The sequence below is a fragment of the Dasypus novemcinctus genome, chromosome 18 (genome assembly GCF_030445035.2).
Source record: "Dasypus novemcinctus isolate mDasNov1 chromosome 18, mDasNov1.1.hap2, whole genome shotgun sequence".
NCBI classification, from domain to species: Eukaryota; Metazoa; Chordata; class Mammalia; order Cingulata; family Dasypodidae; genus Dasypus; species Dasypus novemcinctus.
In genome coordinates, this window is record NC_080690.1 from 82,746,698 (window position 1) to 82,767,764 (window position 21,067).

At 40.2% G+C, this 21,067-nt stretch overlaps 1 long non-coding RNA gene across 1 annotated transcript in view; it reads right to left on the reverse strand.

The window, feature by feature from the left end:
• LOC131274418 (uncharacterized) overlaps positions 1-21,067 on the reverse strand; it is a 144,376-nt gene that overhangs the window by 14,081 nt on the left and 109,228 nt on the right. The window contains exon 3 of the long non-coding RNA XR_011646410.1: positions 1,230-1,281. This is a non-coding gene — a long non-coding RNA (uncharacterized lncRNA). The remainder of the gene's footprint in view (positions 1-1,229; positions 1,282-21,067) is intronic.

The window sequence follows — 21,067 nt, forward strand, 5'->3', positions numbered from 1 at the left end:
AAGCATACATCCAGACAGAATATGGTATGCTAATTCAAGCTTACCTGGTATTCAAAGAAACCCCTATTCTCTAAAAAAGCTGACAAAGTAAGGCTTTTGTGTGCCAAAACCTCTCTTGACCTCATACCAAGTGTCTCTTGAATAATAATGAGGTACAGGCCCTACTCTGTGCTTGGTTTTTTTGGACACAAGTCCTCTGGGACTGCCCTGTGGTAATAAATCTTCCTTCTCAGAGAATTCCTACACCCCAGCCTTCAATACAGGATCACCAACTTCTGTCTGTTCCCACTACATTTCTGGGACCTTGCCCAGGATCACTGTGAAGCCCAGAGAGGGTAGCATTTGGTTGCCCCTCTTGGCCACCTCTAAGGAAGCCAGGAGAGCCCAGGAAAACCCCAGCCCAGGCAACTCTGGATACCTTTAGTCCAGAAAGAAGTTGTGGACTCTGTCAGAGCCCTCTCAGAAGAAACCAGAAGCACTAAAGGGTTGTAAGGGAGCACCACCAATAGAACAGAAAAGCTCCCCAGGCCAGATGAGTAAGTCCCCTGGGGGCATAGTGTGAGAAAAGCCTAACTGTGAATGTTGAGAGGGGGACCTGAACAACCCCTGAGAGGGCCCTAATACTTCAGAATTTCAGGGGGTATGCCATCTTCTCCAGGTCTGAAAAATAAAGAAAAGGGAGTGGCTGTGTGCCTATGACTGTGGAAAAGTGAGTAGCTGTGTGTGTGACTCTGTGAATAAAATTCAAAGACATACTTCCGGGCAAGACTGGAGTCCTAATCCAAGGATCAGTGATGACCTCTTCTAGTCAAGGGCAGTGAAAGCACCTTCTAGGGCTCTTCATCTGAGTTGGGTGTTTATACTGATCTGATGTTTGGTTTTGGTAAACTGCAAGTTAAAGTTTTGGTGGTAGTGAGAGAAGTTTTGTGGGTTAAAGTTCCACTCCCTCATCAATATCCCTGTGTTTCCCACTGGAATGCTTCCTGAATAATTGGTCTAAATTTGGAAGATATTAGTTACAGAGAAATGGAATGATTTTTGTGAAAAAGCTTAGTCTAAATATGAATTGGTCAGTGGAAAACTTTGGCCAGAAATAAACCTTTAAATTTTAATGCTGGATAGCAATTGAGCTTGTCTTATAGACAGCAGGTGTAGGCAAAGAGTCCTGTTAGATGTTACCCTCATAAGCCTCCTCCCATAGCTTACATGTCTGAAAACATGACACTTACCCAAAGGTTGTGAAGTATACTGTGTGAGTCCCCTTAGCTCCAGTTGAAAATCCTGAGAGAATAAAAATCAAAAATATAAAATGATGGAAAGGTTGCAAACAGCCATATCAAAAGCATAAGAACTATGAGTCAAATTAATGAACTTTATGTTTCTGTCTGTGTGTTATAACTCTATGGTGTTTGTCCACTTTTTTAGTACCAGTAAATATTTTCATACCACGTGATAATAGTATTAATTTCTGTAAAATGATGAACTTTGGTTAGGTTGAAAATCTAGGGTCCCAGGTCAATTGACTAAAAAGTTGTCTCTCCATTCTTCCAAAAATAATAAGCACATCTTCTGGCATACCAGCAAACTCTCCATAAGAATCTCTTCTCAGGAATCAGGAAATTCTGCCTACTGCTGGTCCCCATGGCCACAGAGCAGTCTTTGTATAAAATCCTGAATTCCAGTTAAACTAGCATAAAAAGTAACAGATAGATCTAAGGCCCAGAAACTTCATATCATGTCTCCTTAAAAATAATGAGAAAATAAATGTCAAACTTCCATTAGTGAAAACTCAGTTGTGAATAGTGATCAAAATAAAAAGAGCTCATATGCCATCAGTTAAAATCAAAGAGTTCCTAGAAATGCTAAAGGTATTGAATTTCATCTTCTGTTTTAATCTGTGCTTAACTCTGTCCTCAACTTTAAAATCTACATTTAAATTTGCCAGTTTGCTTATGCCTAGGAAATCAGATTTGGAGTTCACCTGTTACAAATTGAATAACAGTGAAAGGTAATCTGAAAAAAAAACTTTAAATGTCAATACAGTCTTGCTAGTTAATTTAATTCATAAATCACAAGTGGAATGTATTTAATGGCTGTGAAAAAGTGGCACAAAACTGTTACTAATAAAATTGTTTTAATTGCTTACTTAATAAAAGTGCCAACATTGATTTTAAGGGAAATTTTCTAGAAACTGAGTTAACATCATTGCTTAAATGCTTTTATATATAAAACAGCAGAAAATAATAACTGAAATTATTACAGTGGAGTAAATGTAGCCTAGATTTCAGCTATTATAATGGTAATTTTAAACTAATTTACCATCATTTATTGGTACTTCAAGTCTATCTTGTGCTTACTATAGTAAAAATGGTAAATATACCTCAAACTTACCTTTAATTATGTTCATTTTATAACTAACCTACCGAACCCTTAAACTTCTGCTACTGTGATGGTAATTGTAAACTGAGTTTGCCTTTGTTTAGGGTTACTGCAAGTCTGGTCCTACCCCTTGCCTCTGCTTATGGTTATCTCTTGGCAAATTCTGCCCCTTTGGCTGAGAACAAACAAGTTGAAAACATCCCTGTCTCCTATTCCACTGGTATTAATCACTCTGCTTTCTCTCATGCCTGCAAGTGTAAAACTAAATTACTGCCTGGTGGAATTCTTAACCATCAAGGTTGGACTTCCACTCTTCCAATCCAGTGGCCATGCAGGTCTATTACCTCTGAGAACTGGAAAGTAAAAGAAGCCTCCTGCCTTGACTGTCAGGTTTCCTTCCGGTAGCAATTCATGAGAGAAACCAGTTCCTGAGGCTTTACTAGCCTCAGTGAATATACATGTAATTGGTCTTGCTCATCAAGAGTCTTCTGAAGTCAAGGTAAAATACAAAGTTCTGAAGCACAGGAAAATTGTGTTAAAGCATTCAGAACATTTTATTGGTAAGCCATTAATTGAAAAACAAAATTCTCATGCTAAACTGCATGGTTATACTACATAGTAGAAAAAGCCTTCTGGGACATCTTCCACATGTTTTATCATTAAAATTGTTTTGTGAAAGAATGAAAGTTTGAAGTAACTAAGTTGTGTTTCCAAGTCAAACTATTCATGTCTGCCTAACAGTATATATTTTTATTCCTTGTGGTAATAATAACAAATTAACAATTCTTTTAAAAGGTTTTTCAAATTTTTTAAAAAATTGAATATGCAGTTATATTTGTGAAAAATATTCCTAGAACCCAAATTAGGCTAAAATATAAATGTCATATAAAAATCTGAATTAGGAACTATTGAAAAAAGGAAAAGACTTTTCCTGAACTCTTTAACCAGCTCCATCCCCAGGGCCTTCTCTTTGCAAGAGCTCTGAGGGAGGTCTTCCAAGCACAAGGAATTATTAGTTTGTATTAAAATGGTTTTAGCCTCCTGTATAAATTTTTAAAAAAATTCTTTGTATACTATAACTGTTTCAATTTATTTACTTTGGGTGTTATCTCCTTGGCTTATAAAATAACAAGTTAATAACATTATATATATTAAATCTTTAAAATGATAAAAGGTGTAAGTTCAGGTTTTATGAAATTAAGCTAAAGAAGAAAATGTAGATCTGCCTTCTTTTAAATACAGATAGTATTTCCCATCAGCTGGTAATTGTAATCTAATGTATATTAAACAGTCTATGTGGTTGTAATAAATTATAAAGAGTTTAAAACCATCTGCTCCACTGAAACATTTAAATGGCTAGTTCTAAGAAGCCATAATTAACTAGAAACCTAATTTAATAATAATGACAAAAAGTAGCTTCATAGCAATAAAAACCTCTCTGGAACACACCTCAATGTGCATATTCAAGTAGCAGTAATGAAAAGTTACCTTGATTCCACTGGGAATTTTCAGTTTTCTTTTTAAAAATGGGAAAAATAGCTTTTCCTCTACTGCCAAAGTAAAATACTTTGTAATTAACATCTTCATGGTACAAGTGTAGAAGTAAAAGCAAAGTACTAAAGTTACATTAAATATGTAACACATTGCATTACAAATGTTTAAAAGATATATAAAAATCAAGAGGAAAACTTCAGCATTGTCAAACTCTCTTGTGCATTCAAATCACGCCTTCAATACACTATAGGATGTCTCTCCATATGAGTTATTGGCTAGGTTGGTTGCTGACACATAAAACAATAAAAGTAACTACTACATCTCTGGCTGTGTTCCTGAAGTCAATGAAAACTATGTTACAGTTTTAAACTCCTGCAACAGCCAATAATGGCTCAATATAGCAAAATGTACAATGGATATCACCTCCAAACTAGAACTGTTTCATAGTTCCAAAGAGCCCCATGCACCAGAAGGGTGGACTACTGGAAACTACTTTCCTAGCTTCTCTCTAGGGTCAATGGTGCTGGAGTTCTGTAAAGAACATATCAAGTAGAACAATGAAAACCAGAAAACTGGGAGGAAAACTTAAACACAATTGCCATTATACCTTGCTCCATGGAGAGATAACATGTAAGGAATCACAAACATGAAACTTACAGTTATTAATTGCAGCTCTACAAGAAACTTATGCATTGAGTAATTCATTAATTAGTATCAAATACTATACCTTTTTTCTATTCTAGATATATGTCTGAGGATTATGGTAATACTTCTAGTAAATCATATGCAGAAGGACGTTGAACATGTTCAAAGTCCTGGTCAACTTCATTTTCGGTGTACTGAATGAACATGACTATAAGATAAAGTCATGGCCACCTTACCTGAAAACAGTGGGGCCAACAGTCCTTTTAATTTAAAAAGCCACCAAATTAGCATGGGGGCAACCTCTCACCGACTTCCCCCCACACCATATGCTTGAGGCCTGGGGACACCAGTGGCTTAGAGGTAGCTCATTAATTAATACCAGGATCAATTAATAAAAACCCTGAGGTGCAGATAAGGGTGTGTCAGACTCTCAACCCAGCCACCCTACCATGGGTAGTGGGCCCAGAGTCACATCCTGAGGGGTCTCTTCTCTACTCCTGCCTTGAAACTCTTAACCGAAACTATTCAAGCAGGCCAGATGTAAAGGTTGAGCATCTTGTGAACCCAAACATTAAATGGTTCACAGATGGAAGCAGTTTTATTAGGGAAAGAATTAAAAGGGCAGGCTATGCAGGGTTTCTCAATTTGAAACCACAGAGATCGAAGCTCTTCCCCCTGGAACTTTAGCCCAGAAGGCAGAGCTAATTACACTTACCCAAGTTTAAAGCCCACAGCTGAGAAACAGGCTAATATTTATATAGACTGTAAATATGCTTTCCTTGTCCTTCATGCTCACTCTGCTGTGTAATGAAAGCAAAGCTTGCTAACTAACAGTTGGTCACCTATTAAACACAGGCAAGAAATCCTAGATTTACTAAGAACCATACTGTCATCGTAGGAAATAGCAGTTATGTATTATCCAGGGCATCAGAAAATAAACACTGCTATAGCAAAAAGAAATGCTCATGCTTACCAAGCTACTAAGGCACCAGCATAAACCCAGGTTTCCCTCCTAACCTTTATTCCAGAACCTGTCCCCAGTAAATGAAGTTCCACAGTACACCCAGGATGAAACAACCAGGGCAGCTAGCCTGGGGTTCAACATGAAAACTGATGAGTGCTTGTTTAAAATATTCAACTCTACCTGCCAGGAGCTGTGCAGTGGAAAGTCCTCCATGATATTCACCAAGGCACTCATCTGAGAAGGAAAGCCCTGTTTGCCTTACTCAAATGGGTATTCAAAAAACAAAGCCTGGCAAAAACAGCCAAAGAAATTACTAGAAATTACTCAAAACCAAAAATGTAAAAAGTTTACTCTGCAGTTCTAATTACTCCCACAGCTTTTAAAGTTAAAGGAATATCCAGCTTGGTGCACTAACCCTGAGTGAAGCCAACTGCCCAAGAAAATGCCACTTCATGAGAAGCACCTGATGGGATGTATGAATGCCCGTCATTGGATGGCCTGAAACACCTCTTCAAGAAATAAAGATAAGTAGTGTCTATGTTAAAAACACCTGTTCCTCTAACTCTAACCCAGATGCCTATTGCTAGGGGGAAGGCAAATCAAAGAGTTACTGGATTTTGTTTAGGTTCTTGGCTATGTGGCAGAAATGAATTTCAAAAGCATGCTGCTCGAGTTAGGCCAGTAATTCAATAGGGAGGGAAGAGAAATGGGAGAAAATAACACATCACAGGTCCCAGGTAGAGAGGAAGGGTTTGAAATGTGATAAAGAGGGCTGATTTACAGAGTACAATTTCCCTGTATAGGTTATAAATCCCCAGGTTCACTTGCATGGCCACAGGGCAGGGGAAAATTGGTGAAAGTGGTGTGCAGAGGGCAGGAAGAAGTCCAGAGACAAGAGAGCAGATGTGAGCACTCTCAGGCAGTCTGCTTTATAAACTATTAATTATTCCACCCCTTTGCTAATGGCAGTGGAAGGGTTCCTGCTACTTGCAACTTCAATTGATTACCCCACCCTGCAATTCCCAGTGGGGGCCCAGTATAAAGTCTCAGGGAACATCCAAGGCTTTTCCTTGCTTCCAGAAGAAGTATTTGCTCTGGATAGCAGATGCTTGGGGGGAGAGGGGAGGGATATTCCAGCAGCTGTCTTACTGATGTCCACATGGAGTCTCTTTTAGGTTCCAGATCCATCTATTAATTCCCTATCTTACCAACCTGCTTCATTGCCCCTCAGAGAGTGTACCCATTTAATCTTAAAGGGATGCAGAAAGGAGATGATCTTTCTTCTGTAGCTACTTCCTGCTGGTTAAGGGCAGTAGACTCTACCTGACAAGGTGTAAAAGGTGTAAAGCTCCCTTGCTATTCTATCTCAATCAGAGGAAGATGGATCTGGCAACCTGTATGAAGCTGGATGAGCTCCCCATATGGCTAACAAGATGTTGATCCTGGAAGAAATAAACTTAATTAAAATTTGGGAATATATGGTTTTACTAAGAGGACCCAGGACCAGAGAATTCGAAAATGCAAGGTGCCTCCATAGGCTACATTTTCCCAAAGGTGGGAAACAGTATTTTTCCTTGATTTATTTTATAATGTTGGTTAACTCTAGAGAGAAATTGCAATAAGCAACACGGTTAGGTATCAGTTGCTAATCCCAGTTTCTTTGGTAGAGGAGAGGAATGAGAAGAGGCATTTTCCTTTTCAGTTAAGCTACAGGTGGAAACAGGTAGGTCATTTAAAGGGAAGTCTGGTTTGCAGCAATAGGCATTTGGTCTAGAGTTAGAGGCAAAAGCTGACTTTGACATAGACATTACTTAGCTTTGTCTCTTGGAGAGGTATTTCAGGCCATTCAATGGCTGGCACTTGTATGTCCTGTCAGGTGCTTCTAGTGAGCTGGCACTTTCTTGAGCAGCTGGTTTCACTCAGGATTCATAGACCAAGCTGGACATTCTTTTAACTTTAATAAGGGCTAGGAGGGAGACCTGGATTAACCACCTTTATTAACTATTTAGAAAATGATGTTTACCAGGACTTTAACATATTTATTATCCTTCTGTATATGATCTAATAGAATTACCACCATAATTACCAGGCATATATCTACAATAGGATATAGGTACAGAACTTCATACTAATTAATGTACTACTCAATGCATAAGTATCTCTTTAACTGTAATTCATAGTTTTAATTTACAGGTTTGCAATAGTTTACATGTTATCTCTCCATGTGAGCAGACCATAATAGCAATTGTGTCTAATTTCTACTCTCAGTACTCTGGTGATCATAGCTCCACTTTATGTCTTTCACACAGTAAGTAAGCTGCAGCACTGTTGACCCTGGAGAGCCTAGGAAATAGTCTCCAGTATTCCACTGGCCTGGTGCATACCTCTTTTTGGCACTGAAACAATGCCAATCTGTAGATGATATCCATTGTACACTTGGCTACATCAAGCCACCACTAGCTGCAGCAGGTGTATGAAACTGCAATATAGTTAAAATTGACTTCAGGAGCACAACCAGTGATGTAGGCGATACCTTTATTGTTTTGGGGTCAGTGACCAACCTAGCCAACAACTCTTTTGGAGAGGCAGTCTGCAGTGTATGCAGGGCTTGCTTTGAATGCATGAGAGAGTTTGACAATTCTGAAGTTGATTTCTTGATTTTTATACACCTTTTAAACATTTCCAATGCAATGTGTTACCTATCAAATGAACTTCATAGTACTTTGTATTTTGCATTTACACTTTCAACATGAAGACTTTAATAAGCAGATATCTTACTTAGGCAGTAGAGGCAAATTTCTATTTCTGTTTTTTAAATGAAAACTGAAGATTCTCAATGAAATCAAGGTAAATTTCTTTATCAACACTTAACTATGCACATTGAGGTGACTTTCAAACAAATTTCACTGCTATGAAGTAAATTTTTACCATTAATATCAATCTAGTCTTCTAGTTAATAATGGCTTCTTAGAACTTCCCATTTATATAATTCAATTTGGAAGATGCTTTTACAAACTCTCTATAATTGAACATATCACATAGACTGGTTAATTTACCTTAAAAGAAGTTTATTAAATTATAGTTAGCAAGCAATGAAATTTACTGATCCATTTAAAAGTGGACAGATCTATATTTCTTTAGCTTAGTTTCATTAGATATGAACTTAGAATTTTCATTTGTTAACTTGATATTGTCATCCCAATGTATGTAGATATACATTGGGCAAAAAGGCAGAAATGAATAGTTTGACATGGAAACATAACTTAGTTACTTAAAACTTTCATTCTTTTACAAAACAAGTTCAACTGTATAACCACATTTGAAAGATCTCCCAGAAGGATTTTTTCTAATCTGAACTATGACCATGCAGTTTTGCACAAGAATTTTGTTTCTTAATTAATGGCTTATAACCAAAATGTTCCCAATGCTTTAATGTAATTTTCCTTTGATTCAGAACGTTATATTTTACTTTGACTTTAGCAGACATTGGATGAGACAGACTAATTATATGTATATTCATTGAGGCTGTCAAATCAGGGAAACTGGTTTCTCTTAAGAAATGCCACTCTTAGTAACCCTGACAGTCAAGTCAGGAGGCCTTCTTCATTTCCCAGTCCTCAGAGGTAACAGGACTCCTGTGGCCACTGGACTGAAAGAGTGGACATTCAACCCCAAGGGTCAAGATTTCCACCAGGCAGGAATTTATTCCACACTTGGATCCATGAGAGAAAATAGGGTCACTAATAGCAATAGGTCAGGAGACAGGCTGCCTCAAGTTTGCTTTCCCCTGAGCCATAGGGGCAGAAGCTGTTATGAAATAAATATAAGCAAAGGAAGGGGTGAGACTCGACTGGAAGTGACCATAAATGAATGTAAGGTCAGTATAGAACTTACATTTACAATAGTAGGTTTATGCTAAATCCACCCAGTTACAATTTCAGTTGTTATCCTTCTCCTGTTCCATAATATAAAGGCATCTATAAATTATCTTAACTCTGAGTTGTAATTTCTAGAAAGTTTAACTGAAGAAGAATTGGGTAACTTCACTAAGCAACAAGAATTTTATCAGTATCAACTTTATGAAGTTTCTCTGTTTTTTCAGCAATTAAATAAATTCTACATGTGATTTATGCATTAAATCCACTACTAAGACAGTATTGACATCCAAAGCCTCATTTTTTGGTTACTTTTAACCATTATCCAATTTGTAACAGGTCAACACCAAATCTGATTTCCTAGGCACAAGCAAACTGATGAAGTTAAACACAGATTTCAAAGTTAAACATAAAATTATGCACAAATTAAAACAGGAGAGAATTTTATACCTTTAGCATCTCTAGGAACTCTTTGATGTCAAAGAGGTTTCTTAGATTCCAGGAGATGTTTAGTAGCTGGCCTGGATGTTGATCTCTACTCACAGTTTTTTATAGGCACATCTGAGTTTAAATTGAGAAGTTTGAGGTTTATTTACTCGTTTCTTTAAGGAGAAATGACCTTAGATTTCTGGGCCTCAGCTCTATCTTTTCCCTTTATTACACTGGCTTAATGGAATTTAGGGTCCTATAGAGGCTGCTCTCAGCTGTACTGTGGCCATGTGGACCAGCAGTAGGCAGAATTTCCTGATTCCAAAGAGACTCCTATGGGGAGTTTGCTGGTATGCTCGAGGCTATGCCTATTATTCTAGGAAGAATGAAGAAGCAGCTTTTAATTGTCCGTTCTTGTGTCCCAATGTCCTAGTCTGAATATAACCATTCACTGCTAACAATTATTTGGCGCTGAAACCCTGTTTCAATTGTCCTGAGAATTTCAATTTTCAGAGCTTTCTGTCCCACAAGTGTCCTTGTGGGTAGCTCTTGCCGTATCTGATTCTGCATATCAGATCCATGAGCCAAAGCTGAACTGGTGGGAGGCCTGAGCAGCGCCCCAAATTGAAACATCTGAGATGTTTGCCCCAGGGGATATTTGGTTGCTCTCTGAATGGATGGGCCCAAGGAATGGGAGCCATTCAGTTTCCTGCTTAGGTTTTTGGCACCCGGACATTCCAGAACTGAGACTAACTCACCAAAAAAGAGGTTCCTGGGTTAAATCTCAGGAAACATTTGGCTGCTCTCTGATTCCAGTCTCCCCAGGGAATCATAGAGCCCCTGCTGCTGGGCATTCCCAGGGTAGTCCTGGACTTAGGAGACAGGCTGAATAGATTTACACCGGAAGCTGCGAAGGCAAATACTGCTTTCTCCTCCTAACCTTCCAGAAGTCTTAGACACAGTCCTGGTTCTATGACTTTACTGTCTAGGAGTTTCATTTAAACCAGCCTTCAGAAGGCCACCAAGGGATAAGAAGTTACTCGTTCCAGCTAAAAGGCTTTAGGGTCCCTGAGGCAATAGTTTCTTTGCAAAACAAGGGCAATTTCCAAGTTTCACAGTTTTTAAAACATTCCAAAGCATTCTATTACACATCTGCAAAGAGAAATTCAGTAGCAAGAAATAGAAAGGTAAAACTTGACTAAAGGTTAATTTTACAAATGTATCCTGACCCATGACATCCCTTGGGAAGGGAACTCCCATGGCCTCTGCCCATTTTCCTACTTCTTTCCCCCAGGTAGCTGGGTGCAGTCAGATAGGAATGGTGCTTACAAAGGTGTGTACGCCATAGGAGGTGTAAAACCCTTGGCTCTCCACCTTTGCCATGCAACCCCTAGTTGAAAAATGGTGGGAGAAGGTAATGGCAGGCAGGCCCAAGGACAAAGACTCCAGCTGCTAAAATGACATGACAAAGCATCACAGGGCCCAGTGCTCTGTCTGGCAAACTCTATCTTAGCAAGGACATGATTTAAGCCACTGCCCTATGACTCAGCTGTCCTGGCTGGGGTCAGATTTCATAAGCCTGCACCTGCAGCATGGACACAGAGTATTTCCAGGCCTGGCCACTTCCCTCCTTGGATTACATCCTGAGGGGGCTCTAGGCAAAACCCTTTAAAATAGAAAACCAAAGGGAGGCATTGAACAGACTGCAGTCCATACTTGCACTCACCAATAAACACCTGGATTAGCTGGCCAAATATGTTTCTGGATTTTGTTTACATTCATGGCAGTGCTGCAGAAATGAATGTCAAGAAAATGCAGGGTGACTTAGGCCAGTTATTTATTGAGGTAGAGAGGTTAGAGTAATGGGAGAAAACAATAGATCAGGGGTCCCAAGTAGAGAGTAAGGGGTTGAAAAGTGACAAAGAAGACTGATTTACAGACTAGAATTCCCCCTTATATGTTATAAATTCCCAGGTTTACTTACATGATCATAGGATAGATGAAAAATGGTGAGAGTGACACACAGTGTTCAGGAACGGGTCCAGGGACAAGAGAGCAGTTGTGCAAGCTCTCAGATCTTGTGGTCTGCTTTACAAACAATGAATTTTTCCACCCCTTTGCTAATGGCAGGGAAAGGGGTCCAGCTGTTTGCTGTTTTGATTGACTACCAGACCCATTAATTCCCAGTGAGGGCCCAATGAAAAAGTCCCTAGGGAACATCCAGAGCTTTTTCTTGCATCCAGGAGAAGTCTTTTGTTTTGAATAGCAGAATCTTGGGGGTGGGGCCTTCCAGCAGCCAACTTGGGGTTTACTGATGTCCATGTGGACCTTCTATCAGGTTCCAGATCCATCTATTAATTCCCTATACCACTAGCCTGCTTCAAAACCTTGTCTGTTTTCATGACCTTTAACTTAACTAAAAGAGCAATATGTCTTCCCATTCTTCTCTCCTACTATACAAATTGAAATTGGCAATTTATACCTAAACACATTGTCTATTGCAATTTCTCTCTAAAGTTAAGACAGCATTAAATGACTTAAAGAAGAAAACTGTTTCCCAACAGCTTTGGGAAAATGCAGCCTTTGCAGGCCTCTGACCTTTTATCCAATTTCTGCTTAGTGGAACCATATTTTCTCAAAATTCTGATTTAAGTGTATTTCTTCCAGAACCAGCATCTTTTTTTTTTTTAATTCATTTTTTAAAAAAATATTACATTCAAAAAATATGAGGTCCCATTCAACCCCACCGCCCCCACCGCACCACTGCCCCCACAGCAAAACTCTCTCCCATCATCATGACACAGCCATTGCACCTGGTGAGTACATCTCTGGGCATCGCTGCACCCCATAGTCAATGGTCCACATCATAGCCCACACTCTCCCACGTTCCATCCAGTGGGCCCTGGGGGGATCTACAATGTCCCGTAGTTGTCCATGAAGCACCACCCAGGACAACTCCAAGTCCCGAAAATGCCTCCCCATCTCATCTCTTCCTCCAATTCCCCACACCCAGCAGCCACCATGGCCACCCTTCCCACACCAATGCCACATTTTCTCTGTGGACATTGGATTGGTTGTGTCCATTGCACATCTATGTCAAGTGGGGGCTTAGATTCCACATGGATACTGGATGCAATCCTCCTGCTTTCAGTTGTAGGCACTCTAGGCTCCATGGTGTAGTGGTTGACCTTCTTCAACTCCATGTTAGCTGAGTGGGGTAAGTCCAATAAATCAGAGTGTAGGAGCTGAAGTCTGTTGAGGCTCAGGGCCTGGCTATCATATTGTCAGTCTAGAGATTCAAATCTCCTAAATATATCTTAAACCCCAACACCAACTACAATTCCAGTAAAGTAGCATGAAAGGCTTGTGAAAAGAGATCCCATCTGAGTCCAGTTCCATCATGCAGAAACACCAGTTCTAAAGAAGGGCCATCTGACATGGCAGTGAACCCCATCTGCCATGACCATACAACCCGTGGGTCTCTTTCTCCCTCAAAAGAACCAATACCTGGGGTTGAATCTACTTTATCTGTCTCTTAGACTCTGCTCAGTTGTGCATACGGGCAATCCTTCTGACAACCTCCAGACTCTTTTTTAGAGACTCGTAACCATATAAACTCATTTCTCCTTTCCATTTCCCCCTTACATTAGGTCAAACAGCATTTTAAAGTCATGTTATTATATGTAGACAGGGATATTCTGCTGATCTGCATTGAACCTTTAATTCAAGGTCATTTTTTAGTTGCATCTTCAGCTGGTATTTGGTAGTGATCCCTCAGTGCCAGGGAGGCTTATCCCCAGGTGTCATGTCCCACGCTGGGGGGGAATGCACTGCATCTACATGCTGAGTTTGGCTTCGAGACTGGCCACATTTGAGTAACATGAAGGCTGTCAGGAGGAAACTCCCAGGCACAATGCTGCTGTAGGCCTTGTTCTTATTGCAGGCATATAGGCTCACAAGCATAGTCATTAGTATCAGGAGCCCACTGTTGGACCCTCATTCCTTCCTGGTTCTTACCGTTGCACCTGGGGGACTGCTGCTGATCCCCTAGGGACCATGACAGAGCCCCCCCGGCCAGGAACCCAGTACCCCCCCAGCTGTTGTTTTTAATTTTTTCCACTATAAGTATATCTAAACATTACCATGCACCCTGGACATATGCCCTGTACAACTCCCAGTAAACCATATATAGCCTGTCAATAACATCCCATACCAGTATTCCTCCACCGCCATTGTTGAACCACTCTGTGATCCAAAACTTCCTGTAAAGTGAATCCCAATATAATGTCAGCAGAACCAGCATCTTGATAGCCATTTGGGAACTTGATCCAGCTTTACCCAAGTTGACAGATCTTCTTCCTCCAACCTAGAATAGCAGGGAGGGATTTATACCTCGACAGGTAGGAAATCCTGCCCTAACCAGCAGGAAGTAGCTACAGATGAAATGTCATCTCCCTGCAGCACCCCTTTAATATCAAGGGTGTAAACTCTGGGGGGAAATAAAGCAGGCTAGTAAGATAGAAAATCAGTGGATGGATCTGCAACCTGGCAAAGAGTCCACATGCATACCAATGGCCCCCAAGATGGCTGCCGGAAAACCTTCCCCAAGATGCTGCCTCATGGAAAGGAACCTCCTCCTGAGGCCAGCAGGGGCCCCAAATATTCCCCAACAACTTTGTCATTAAACCCTTCTGGAAAATTAGTGAGGGAAATAAGCAGCCAAAGCAGTAAGCAACTGGAACTCCTCCCATTCTCTCATCATACTTCCCTCCTTCCTCCCCTTAATAATTGCTAGAGTACATGCTTTAATAAATGATGTGGTAAAAACACAGACAGCCACCCACCTCATAACTCTGAAAATTGTGATGCCAAAGCTTAAAAAACTTAAGCATGCATCAAAGGGGAGAACAGTATAGACTGTACGTGTATATACATATATTCAAACATATCTAAATCTGTATGTAAGTTTGCCTAGTTTCTGGAGAGGCAATTAAGTGAAATAAAGTCTATAGGCTTTATGTATTCAGGAAAGATGTAAACCAAATGTGTATATGAACTTCCATCCAGAAGGAAAGTGGGTAATATGTTAATTCAAGCTTACCTGGTATCCAAACAATCCTATAAACCCTAAAAAACTAACACAGAAAGTCTGTTTGGTGCTAAAACCTCTCCTGGCCCCATGTGTCTCTTGTGTAAAAATAACCTAAATGCCCTGCTCTGAAGTTGGTTTTTTGGACAGAAGTCTGCCCACCCAGCTGGTCATAATAAATCTTTCTCAGATAATTCCTATGTCCTAGCCTAGAATATGGGATCACCGATTTCTCTCTGCTGCCACTACAATATCCTTAAAGGTTTAAAAAAATACACAGCAACTGAGATTTTGGAAGTTAAGCCTTTTCCAAACTATTTTACTAACTTATTGGTCACTGATTAATAGAGGCCTTTTTAAATATAATGGTCAGACCTGACAAACTTTAATATTTGAATAAAACCCTCAAAGATATTATCAACTGCAAACTGTTACAAAAGAATTTGTTTTTTCACCTTGGAAAAATTCAGGTGCTAAAATATATACTCTTACTATGTGTAAAATTCCAGATCATATTTATCACTTTGAGGTTTTAATGTATCACCTGCATTGCTAAAAGAAATATATTCTTAAGGTTTGGTAGCTAGAAGATAATCTTGATTCCATTGGGAATCTTAAGTTTTCATAAATTTACTAGAAAAAAATAATTTACTTCTAGTACTGCTAGTGTCTTTGGAGTATTTTTATAAAAGAAGAAAATGTGAGAAATTAAATATGTAATTTTCTTATATATTAAGAATTGTTTTAAAAATACTTAAAATAATTTAAAGTACTCAGTGTCTCTTCTGTCCCAATACTGATCTACAAAATAATTTTGCTGGTTACAGTTTTTTTTTCATTTTAGCAGGATTTTTTAGGATTTTAAAATTTATTTATTTCTACCCCTCACCCCTCATTGCTTTTGTGCTCATCTGCTCTCTGTGTCCACTCACTGTGTGTTCTTCTGTGTCTGCTTGTCTTCTCTTTAGGTGGCACCAGGAACGAATCCTAGGACCTTCTGGAGTGGGAGAGATGTGCCTGATCTCTTGCACCACCTCAGCTACCAGGTCTGCTGTGTCTCTTATTGTCCTTCTTCTGTGTCTCCTTTTGTTGCAGGATTTTGTCTAGGTCCTCAGAGAAACTGTAGGAAATGAATTTTGAAGCACACCTCATTGATTAGGCCAGTGATTTATTCAGGTAGGGAGGGAAGAGAAATGGAAGAAAATACCAGATGATGGTCCTAGATGGGAAGGAAGGGGCTGAAGAGTGATAAAGAGGGCCCATTTACAGACTGCAATTCCCCTTACAGATTATAAATGCCCGGGGCTGCTTGTGTATTGATCTAGGCAGTGGCAAAGAAGCCAGGATAGGGCACTTGGACTGAGTGACAGCAGGAGAGTAGGAGGCCCTGGTGCTTCCATTTTGAATAACTAAAATACTCTGTGCTTTGCGAATGGCATGGGAGGGGTCCTGGCTATTTGCTGTTTTGATCAATTCCCCCACCTGCCAATCCCCTGGGAGGGCCCAATGATGAGTCCCTGAGGAAGATCCAGGGCTACTCCTGGCTTCTGGAGGAAGTCTCAGGCTGAATGGCAGAATCTTGCAGGGATCTTCCACAATCATCAGGGGGCAGGGTATTGATGTTCACGTGGACTATTTGCCAAGTTCCAGTTTTGTCTACTGTCTCCCTATCTAGCCTGCTTCAAATAGACCAAAATGTTAACAGTGGAACATCCAGAAAATCTTGAAACAAATCAAATATTTTCACTACCTGAACCAGCAACCAAGGGATGTGTGGAATCAAGGACAGGGGTCCTGCCTAATGCCCCTTGGTGTATTCCTTCAACTTGCTGCTGTTAATGCTGTTTGTCATCCTTCTGATTGACTTGTTTTTATCCTATACCACATGGCACCTCAAGACCACCAAATTTTGTCTCCTATACTCAGTAGATTGAGAGCAGAGGTTCTTAACCGGGGTCCATGAGCTTGAACTGGCATTCAAAAAAAAACTCTTCTTAGGTGGATGTGTTGGTGTGGGTGTGATATATTTACTAAATAATATACAGCACAGCCTGGACCTAGTAAGGGGTCTGTGGTTTTTCCCTGACTGGCAAAGGGGTTTGTGGGAAAAAAAGATTAAGAACCCCTGCTCTAGAGTATCAGTCTACAAAAAGCCACAAACTATTCATACCTTGTCCTTGGGAATGCAAAGGACTTCCTCAAACAAAAGGAGGGAATGTGAAGTTGGAATGGTCAATGACTTTACTAACCATCTTGATTTGCTTGAGATTTCAATTTATCCAGGAAATTATAAAGAAGAAACAAAGATGAACTGAACATTGTTCACTATTGCCAAAAGTTGGAAACAATCCAAATGCCCATCAACAGATGAATGGATAAATAAAGTGTGGTATATACATATAATGGAATACTATTCATCTTTAAGAATGAATACATGACAAACAAATGTGATGACATGGTTGAATCTTGAGAACCTTATGTTGAGTGAAGCAACCCAGACATTGAAGGACAAATACTACATGAGCTCAATGATATGAAATAAGTAAACCAAGCTGCCTCAGAGAGCTAGAGACCAGATAATAGGCTTAAAGGAATTTGGGGGGTAGAGGAAGGATGCATGCTGACACCTACAAGGGTGAAATATATGATAAGCTGGAGGTCAGTATTTGTACAAAGAAGGGATAAATGGGGGCATAGGGATACCTTTGGGTGGGGTTTTGCAGGCTTGAGGTGGGCTAGGGATGGGAGGATGGGTAATATTGCCCAAGAAATTGGGGGGAAAGGGTAGGGAGACTTATGAACATATGAGATTGCCAGGTATTGGGTTGAGAATATAATGGTGAGAAAAAAATTTTCAAAAATATAATAGGGAAGTTTACCTGTTTAAGATGCTTAAAGTGGAGAAGCTGATGCAGGACAGGCTTCCAGGGAGTGTGTGAGTGCTCATTTTGTCATAGTGGGTTATATAATTGTATGGAGACCCAAATAATGAGAGCGAAGGTATACCCACATCCTGGAGAGGACTGATGTTCTCAAATAGAAGGAATTGTATCTATCGAGAGAAATGGTGGCTCTCAATGCATTAGGGCAGTCGAGCATGTCAAGCCCTCAACATTGTTGCAAGAATCTCTGAATATGGCCCTTCAAGTAATGAAGATTGTCTGTCACTGTGGGTCCTGAGGGGAGGGGAAAGAGGAATTGAATAGATGAAATCAATGTAACTGTGCGGTAATGGAAGTGTTCCACAAGATTATGCAAGGATGTTTATAGGACATGTTAAATTACACTGAAAATGTATAGGGTCCAATAGGCTAAAATGTAAATCATAATGAAAAACATAAGATAACTTATAATTTAGAAAATTGTAGAGTCGAAATATAAACCACAATGTAAACCCAAATTTTACCTTGTTTGAAAGCTATTGTCTCAATATCTGTACATCAGTTTCAGTAAATATAGTATGAATATGTAAAAACATTATTGCTGTGGAAGGAAAAAGGGCTTTATATTGGATATGTGGGAATACTGTGTATTGTATATATGAATTGCTGTTATCTAAAACTTTTGCGTAGACAAGCTTAATAATTAGGAAAAGAAAAAGTGAAAGTAAAGATGTAGACACTGAGGAAAAGATGGAAGAACTTGCCTTGCCAATTTGCATACAGGGCAACAATTATTGTAGTGATGCAAGGTAAAATATCAAAAACAAAGCTTTTGCATTTTTAAATTTTTTGATACCCTAATTTATTTTTACCTTAATTTTTCTAAATTAATATGTATTTTATATCTAACCTTTAAGCTCATCACTATATTCCATTTTAATATTAATGGAACCTGGCAATATATTGGGCTTCACTTTTGAAGAAGTTTTGGATCAAAGAGAGGTTCAGAAATGGCAGGGGAGGAATACTGTTGTGGGATGTTATTGACAGGGGACACAAGGTTGGCAGGGAGTTCTCCAGGGCATATATCCAGGGTACATAAAAATGTTTGGACATTTTCATAGTGGTTACAGTTAAAAACAACTGAGGGAGTGCTGAGTTCCTAGCCAGGGGAGGTCTATCACAGTCCCTAATGGAGCAGCAACAATCCCCCAAGTGCAAGGGTAAAGACCAAAAAATAAGGATGGTCCAAAAATGAGCCCTTGATCCTAATAACTATGCTTGTGAGCCTGTGCACCTGAAATAAGAACAAGGCCTAGAGCTATAGGGTGCCTAAGAGTTACCTTCTGAGAGCCTCCATGTTGCTCAAATGTGGCCAGTCTTGAAGCCAAACTCAGCCTGTAAATGGATTGCCTTCCCCCCAGCATGGGACATGACTCCTAGGGATGAGCCTCCCTGGCACTGAGGGATTACTACCAAGTACCAGCTGTTGATGTAACTAGAAAATGACCTTGAATAAAAGCGTCAACTCAGACCAGCAGAATATCTCAGCCTACCTATAATATCAGGAGTTAAAAATGCTTTTTGACCTGAATAAAAGGGGGAAATGGAAAAGACAAATGAGTTTATATGGCTATGATTCTCAAAAAAAAAGAGCTGGGAGGTTATAGGGGTCACCTATATGCATAAATCAGCAGAGTCCCAGAGACAGAAAGTAGACACAACCCCAGTTGTTGGTTCTTCTATGTGCTACAGAGACCCACACATTCTATGGTCATGACAGATGGAGTTCAGTGCCATGTCAGTTGGCCCTACTTTGGATTTTGTATTTCTGTGTGATGGAGCTATACTCAGATGTGATTTTTGTTCACAAGCCTCCCCTGTTACTTTTATTGGAACCATGGTTGGTGCTGGGATTCACTGTATATCCAGGAGACCTGAGTCTCTGGACTGACCATGTGATAGCCAGGCCCTGAGCCTCAACAGACTAGCAACTTCTACACTCTGGTTTACTGGACTCACCCCAATCAGCTAAAATGGATATGAAGAAGGTCAACCACCACACCAGAGAGCCAAGAGTGCCTACAACTGAGAGCAGGAGAATTGCTTCCATCAACCATGTGGAATCTAGACCCCCTCTTGATATAGATATGGAGTGGACGTGGCCATTCCAGGATCCATGTGATGAAGGAGTGCAGTGTGGATTAGTCTGGACTTACTGATATTCTATTCATGAGCTATTGTGATTGGAAATCAAAGAAAATGTAGCATTGATTTGGAGAAGGTGGCCATAGTAGATGCTGAGGGTAGGGAGTGGAAAGAAGAGATGTGGTGTGGGGGCATTTTCAGCACTTGGAGCTGTCCTGTGTGGTACTGCATGGACAGTTACTGGATATTGTTTGCCCTCCCATGGCCCACTGGGTGGACTGGGGGAGAGTGTAAACTATAATGTGGACCATTGACCATGTGATTCAGCAGTTCTCAGAGATGTATTCACCAAGTGCAATGAATTTTCCATGATGATGAAGGAGATTGATGTTATAGGAGGACTAGGGTGAGGGGGGTGGAAAAATATAAACCACACACATACAAAAGAAATACTGAAGTAAGCTGACATACCAATGATCCTTTGTAGTGCTGATAAAAACCACTGCCCCAGACTGGGAGAAAGAAAGTGTTACAAAGAGATCAATGGAAATTGAGTGGCTCAAGCAGTTGGGCAACCACCTACTACATGGAAGGTCCAGGGTCTGGTTCCCATTGCTTCCTAAAGAAGATGAACAAGTCAGCAAGCTGGCACAACATGATGGTATAATGAAGAGACACGAGGAGGAAAACACAATGAGAGACACACTAAGCAGGGAGCAGAGGTGGCTCCAGCAATTAGGTGCCTCCCTCCCACATGGAAGTTTCCAGGTTTGGTTCCTAGTTACTCCTTAAAGAAGGAAGATGAGCATGTGATGAACAAACAGAGAGCAAACAGTGAGCACATACTGACAGAACTATGCCCCATCCCTAGCCCCTGAACTGAAAAACAGCCACAATGTGCAGAATTTGCAAGTTTATTATGACCTCTTCCCACTGTGAAAGTGCAACTAGGCATATTATCAGAAGGAGCCACATCCCATGACATAGAACAGCCCCCATCCATAGCCTATATGTCCAGATACAGTTCATTTGCTCACAAGAGCAGACAAACCACATGACCCCACCAACCCCTCCTGCACCCCTAGAATTCACTCCCTTTACCCTATCACCCTCTAGCCATCTGTACAGGCCCTTGAGTCTCACCCAAGCACCAAACCCTCCT